The 6,000-nt window shown below is 53.4% G+C and overlaps 1 protein-coding gene across 2 annotated transcripts in view; it reads right to left on the reverse strand.

The window, feature by feature from the left end:
* Positions 1-4,373, reverse strand: part of DAG1 (dystroglycan 1) — a 71,005-nt gene extending 66,632 nt beyond the window's left edge. The window contains exon 1 of one of the 2 annotated variants that reach the window (XM_028124445.2): positions 4,224-4,373. The gene's annotated coding sequence lies outside the window, so the exon portion shown is untranslated. The other variant, XM_028124446.1, reaches the window with a different exon arrangement.
* Between the last annotated feature and the right edge of the window lie 1,627 nt (positions 4,374-6,000).

The raw sequence follows: 6,000 nt of genomic DNA on the forward strand, positions 1-6,000 counted from the left end.
TTTCACTCCTCCACCTATTTCAGCTCACCCAAGGACAGCCCCCCATCTTACCTGCCTGCCACAGACTCAGCCTTCCCCTCATTGTGCAGTCTAGGCGCCCCTGTTTATTCTGAGTCTCTCAAGTCCTTACCAGTGCTTGGCAGATGCTGGCTTACATTCCACTGTCACCTCCTGCCCCTTCTATTCAACGGTAGATTCCTGGTGATACCAGCACCATTCAGGTCCCTAATGTCTGCTGAACTGCCTCGTGTTGAACTTCTTTCTCTCTCCTCACTCCCCCGCTGACCACTGTCCTTGTTCAGGTCCCCTATCTCCTTACTGGACCACAGGAGTAACCAACTTGCCTCCAGTCCAGGCTCCACAGTCACAATGGGGGCTTTTTTTTAATATTTAAAAACAAGTTTTTAAATAAACTTTATGCCCAGCATGGGGATCAAACACAACCTCAAAAGCAAAGAGTCCCATGTTTCACTGACTAAGCCAGGCACCCCAGGGTCACTTCTTAAAACCACCACAGCTGTGCTCCAAGACCTTAAAACCACCACAGCTGTGCTCCAAGTTCCTTCTGGTTCCAACCCAACCTTCTAGAACATACAGAAAAGGTGCCCTGTCTTCTCTCTCCCCACTCCTTGCCTCTGCTCACTTCTTTTCCTTCCAGAGTTGTGACCTTCCTGCCATCAACTCCTTCACCAATCAAACCACTAACCTTTTTTTTTTTTTTAAGATTTTATTTATTTATTTGACAGAGAGAGAGACAGCGAGAGAGGGAACACAAGCAGGGGGAGTGGGAGAGGGAGAAGCAGGCTTCCCGCAGAGCAGGGAGCCCGATGTGGGACTCGATCCCAGGACCCTGGGACCATGACCTGAGCCGAAGGCAGACGCTTAACGACTGAGCCACCCAGGCGCCCCAAACCACTAACCTTTCTTGAGGGTCCAGCTCAGTTGAAGTCCCACCCTAAAGCCCGCCCTCCCCAGCGTAGGACCCAGGCTCCTTGGCTTACTTCAGCATAGTGCCCAGAGCACCAGCAGAGGTCCCAAGAAAGCTCAAACAAACCCTAGTTTCTGAGAATGGTCCCTCACAGCATGTTCCTGGAATTCTGTGTGGAGTCCCTGATCACTTCTCCCATATTGCCCTGGCATTGTGCCCACCACCAAACATCTGGGCTTGGTCTTCACCAGAGAAGCACCCAACCAAGGCTACCATCATCAGTCTGATTCAACACAAACACAGGTGGGCATAGCCAAATGTTCAACCTGGATTCAAATCCTGACTGCCACATGATGACAGCTGTGTGTCCTTGGGAACATTCCCTCATCTAGGACTCTGCTTCCTCAGTCAATATAAAGGATTCTCATAACCATTAGCAATGATGCACATACCCAGAAACAGAAGGCCCTTGACTGTGGCTGATGTATTCTATCACATCACTGACCCTCAGAAAGCAGGAAAGGCTGGAACAACTGTGAGATAAAGTACTGAACATACTCTCATCTGCATCAAGAATGAACACATCTCTTAAAAAAAAAAAAATGAACACACCTCTACTCTGAGATGGATACAACAGCCCTGCCCAACAGGAAATGCAATGCCTCAAGTTCAAGAGATAAGATTTTTAACAATCAGGGGCACCTGGGTGGCTCAGTCCTTAAGCATGTGCCTTCCGCTCAGGTCATGATCCAGGGGTCCTGGGATCGAGCCCCACGTTGGGCTCCTGCTTCTCCCTCCCCCACTCCCCCTGCTTGTGTTCCCTCTTGCTGTGTCTCTGTCAAATAAATAAATAAATAATCTTAAAAAAAAAAAAAAGATTTTTAACAATCAAATGCCATGCCTCTTCTTTCCTAAACAATCTCAGTCTAAGTGGCTCCAGGGACCCCCTCTTATCCCACCATTCTCAATGTTTAACAGACACCAGCTAACCTGCAGGAGATATAGTTAAATCCTTGGTCATGCTTAGTCTTCTGACCCACACATTCCTGAATACAGGCTTTTTCTCCCTGCCCCCCCCCCAAAAACCCAGCTTGGCATTCCCTTGGCTCAACCTTTTCAGCTTCTCAGCCGGCTCCTCCTCCCTCATCTCTCCTCTACTGGCTGACCTCACAGGCAGAGGTCCTGAACCCCTCCCCTCCCTGACACTACCTATGTGGCCACCAGCAAGATCTCTCTAAACACAAGTCTGGACCCTGCCACTCCACTAGTTTAAAAGGCTTCTCAGGCTTCTTCTGCACCCTGAGGATAAAGTCTGAACTCCCAAGCACAATGAGAAAGGCCTAGAGATCCCACTCGCCAAGCTGGAGGACTCACAGGTGCTATTTTAGGAGCTCATGTACATGTGGTTCCCTGTGTCCAGACCTTGCTGTCCCCCAGCTAATTCCTGCTGGCCCTGCAAGCCTCGGCTTAGGAATTCCCTCTCCTCAGGCTCCCAAAGCACCATGTGAGCACACTTAGTGGGCAGATACTATCAATCATAGGTTCCTTAATCCCCACTGTCCCTGAAACTGTGTTCCTTAAGGGCAGAACCAGCCTCTTTTATATGGGCACCCTGAACCTACCACAAAATTAGGCAAGTAGTGAAGCCAAATATTCATTAAATGAATGAATGTATTTTGTCAAATCAACTTTTCCAAAAACAGTTAAGACTTGCTTTCTTCCTCTTTCAACCAAGGCTCATATCAACAAGAGCTTTCATGTTCCAACCAGGTGTTTGTTGCCTATATAGTACTGCTTACTCTTCCTTTCATACAGTATCCCACAGGCTTTGAACAGGCTCACACTACGCATCCTACTCTCTCCTCAAATCTGATTTCCCTGAGAAATGGCTCCTCAGCCTCCTTTAAACATGCAGGCCATGAGCTCTTATTCCTTGGCTCCACAGCAAAGTTCAATTCAACTTCTCCATACTCCAACTCCATTTTTATGTCTCCAAGGTTGAATCTTTTTTAAAACAAGGACATTCCAAAATTGTCTCTGAACACTAAGCATAGAACAACCTGATAAAGTTACAATATCCCATCTACACCAGACTCCAAAACACCTGGTAGCACATCCAACTCTTTATCTGGGCTTATGTCCTATAAACACCACCTCCCTGCACTGAGTCTGGGTTCCATGCCAGGAATCGCTTCTCCTGGCTTATTTAGGGAAATAGCAGGCCCGGCTCTTAAGTTAGAACTTTAGGCTATAAACGTGCTGTCCCAGGCTCTAGCTTCCACCAAGGCAAAACTTCATGATCATCATTAAAACTAATTCTGAAGTAAGTCAGTTTACAAACCTAAGAGCTTCACATGTCATAGAGATTAAAATATGCATTTTTAATTAGCACTTGAGTTTGTATGAAATTAACTCGGAATTTTTGGCAGGATTCTAAGCCGAGACAGCATTTTCTCTGGAGACACTTTACACATACACCCGCTGGCCAATCTGGTTTTCCAAACACCAAGTAAAAAGGTGAAAAGGCAGGAGGCTTCCAAAAAAGCTCAAGAGTGTGTGAGTGTGTGTGTGTGTGTGTGGCGGGGGGGGGGGGGAAGGGGGAAAGGCTCTGAGCAGCTCGTGTGTGTGTGTGTGTGTGTGTGTGTGTGTGTGTGTGTGTGTGGCGGGGGGGGATGACCCCAAGGCTCTGAGCAGCTCAGGTCCCAGAGGCTGCGGCGCCCTTCCACGCCTCCTGCGGGGGGTCAATGCCCCATCCTCCGGCTTCCGCCCAACTGGGCCGCGCGACCACCCTCTTTGCAAGCCCAGAGGGCGGCCCAAAGGCCGCACACGCCTGTGACCAACGCGCAGGCCCCGCGTTCCCCGGAGCGCGGGCCGGGCTGAGGCCTGGCCCATCGCCGCGGCGCGGAGCCCGGGCCCGGCCGCGGAACGCCCTGAGCCTTCGCCTGAGGGGCCGAGAGGAGGGGGGCGGCTCTCCCCGGGCCGCGCCGCTGCCTCACCCGCAAAGACGTCCACAACCGTGTCCCCACCCCGGGCCAAACCGCGAGCAGCAGCAGGTGTTCCTCGGGAGGCTCGGCTGGCCACGGGTATGGGGGCCTGGGCTGCTATGCTCGGCGGCAGGGGACGGGCGGCGCACTCACCGAGCGCCGGCGGGCGGGCCGCGGCAGGTGTTTGCTCCTCCCGGCCGCAAGACGCCGCGCCGCCGCCGCCGCCGCTCCCCGGGGACTCGGCGCCAAGCTGCCGTCGCCGAGCCCGAGGAGTGCTAGCGCCGCACCGCAGCCTCCGCGCGAGCACGTACCGGGCGGTGAGAGGGCGCCGAGCGCGAGGGCGGGGCGCGCGGCCGGAGCCTAGCAACCGCCTGACACGCGAGTGCCGCAACCAATCCCGCCGCCAGCTCCGCGCGGCATCGACCAGCAGTCCGCGCGACGCCCGCTTCTGCCTGCGTCCACCGCCCCGCAGCGCGCCGCACCCGCGCACAGGCCCCGCCTCCATCCGCGCCGCCTTGCTCATTGGCCCGCCACGCCCCCGCCCGAGAAGACACGCCCCACCCTGGAAGCCCCGCCCCGCGGCCGGCCGGGTCCGTCCCCGGGACACGCCCCAGCCCGTCCGGGTTGCCCCCAGCCCTTTGGTCTGGTAGTGGGGGGAGGGGCGCCCCGCCGGGAGGGGCGCCCCGCCCAACCTCAGGACTTCGGGCCTCTGAGACTGGTTGCTCTGACCCAGGGTGGTCAGGCTCGAAAACTGGCCCTGCCACAAATGACCACCTATCTTTTGGCCCTCCTGATTTCTCTCGAACGCAAATCAAGAGGTATTTCTAAGCCATGAAAACAATCAGGAAGCGTCCTCTAAATCGCTAAGGATGACCCTGTTGCTTGGCCCTTACACTGATGGGGAAACTGAGGCGAGGGCCGGAAGGGCGGGAAGCTGGCCTCTCTCCAAAGGCCTAGCCCCTAGCCGGCGAGGGCGTCCGGGAAGCGCCTCAGGCCTGACCCTGTCCCCTCCCCCTGCCCCCGAACTCCGGAATCCGATGCCTCCTCTGGAGCCAGAAATAGCTCTGACCCGCTGGTGAGCTGGTCACTCTCTACTTGTGGCCCGCATTCTTTCAGGGGGCGGGGGGAGTAAGGAGCGGAGGTTACTGCTGAGGTCCTTCTCCCTTAAAGGGGAGAGTCCTAAAGGTGCTCTCCCTCCCCCCAGGGCTTACCTATGGCCTCCAACCCCTAGGGCCCTAGAGACCTGAAAAACTACTGGGTGGGTCTGGGGATGGCATGCATAGTGGGCTTTGCTCCCTTCAGCTCCCAAATCCTGCTCAGGATGTGTCCATTCCCTCCTGGGCCTGTGTCCAGGTTGGAATTCCAAGCCTGCACTTTTGTCAGAGAGCACATTTTGAACACAACTGGCTGCTGCGGAGGACCAGGCGGTCCTCCCTGAATCCAGATAGGTGTGAGTCTCCCCCTCCTTAAAGAGGGGCGTCATTGCTGGGAGAAATACATTTCAGAGAGCTGAAAGGAAAGTCATCTCCCAAGTGCACATACCTGTTTGTGATTCCTTTTTTTTTTTAGATTTTATTTTTGTAAGTAATCTCTAGATCCAACGTGGTGCTGGAACTCACAACCCTGGGATCAAGAGGTTCATGCTCTAGCAACTGTGCCAGCCAGATGCCCCTTGATTCTTTATACTTAAATGCGGAGGCTCCAAACCTCATTCACACAGACTAGAAAAGGAACTAAAAACCGGGGGAAAGTCCCCAAACCATCCTTTAGATGTTAAAACTAAAAAATTAATGGCCTCTCAAAATCCAAATTTAAAATTCTGCTGCTTTGGGCACCTGGGTGGTTCAGTTGGTTAAGCGACTGCCTTCAGCTCAGGTCATGATCCTGGAGTCCCGGGATCGAGTCCCGCATCGGGCTCCCTGCTCGGCAGGGAGTCTGCTTCTCCCTCTGACCCTCTTCCCTCTCGTGCTCTCTATCTCTCATTCTCTCTCTCTCAAATAAATAAATAAATAAATCTTAAATAAATAAATAAATAAAATTCTGCTGCTTTGAAAAGGCTAAGAATGTAAAAAGTTACTTGGGTTTCTA

Source organism: Eumetopias jubatus, unplaced genomic scaffold (genome assembly GCF_037043125.1).
Source record: "Eumetopias jubatus isolate StellerSeaLion01/CBP00866 unplaced genomic scaffold, mEumJub1_p1.0 scaffold_1, whole genome shotgun sequence".
Taxonomy (NCBI): Eukaryota; Metazoa; Chordata; class Mammalia; order Carnivora; family Otariidae; genus Eumetopias; species Eumetopias jubatus.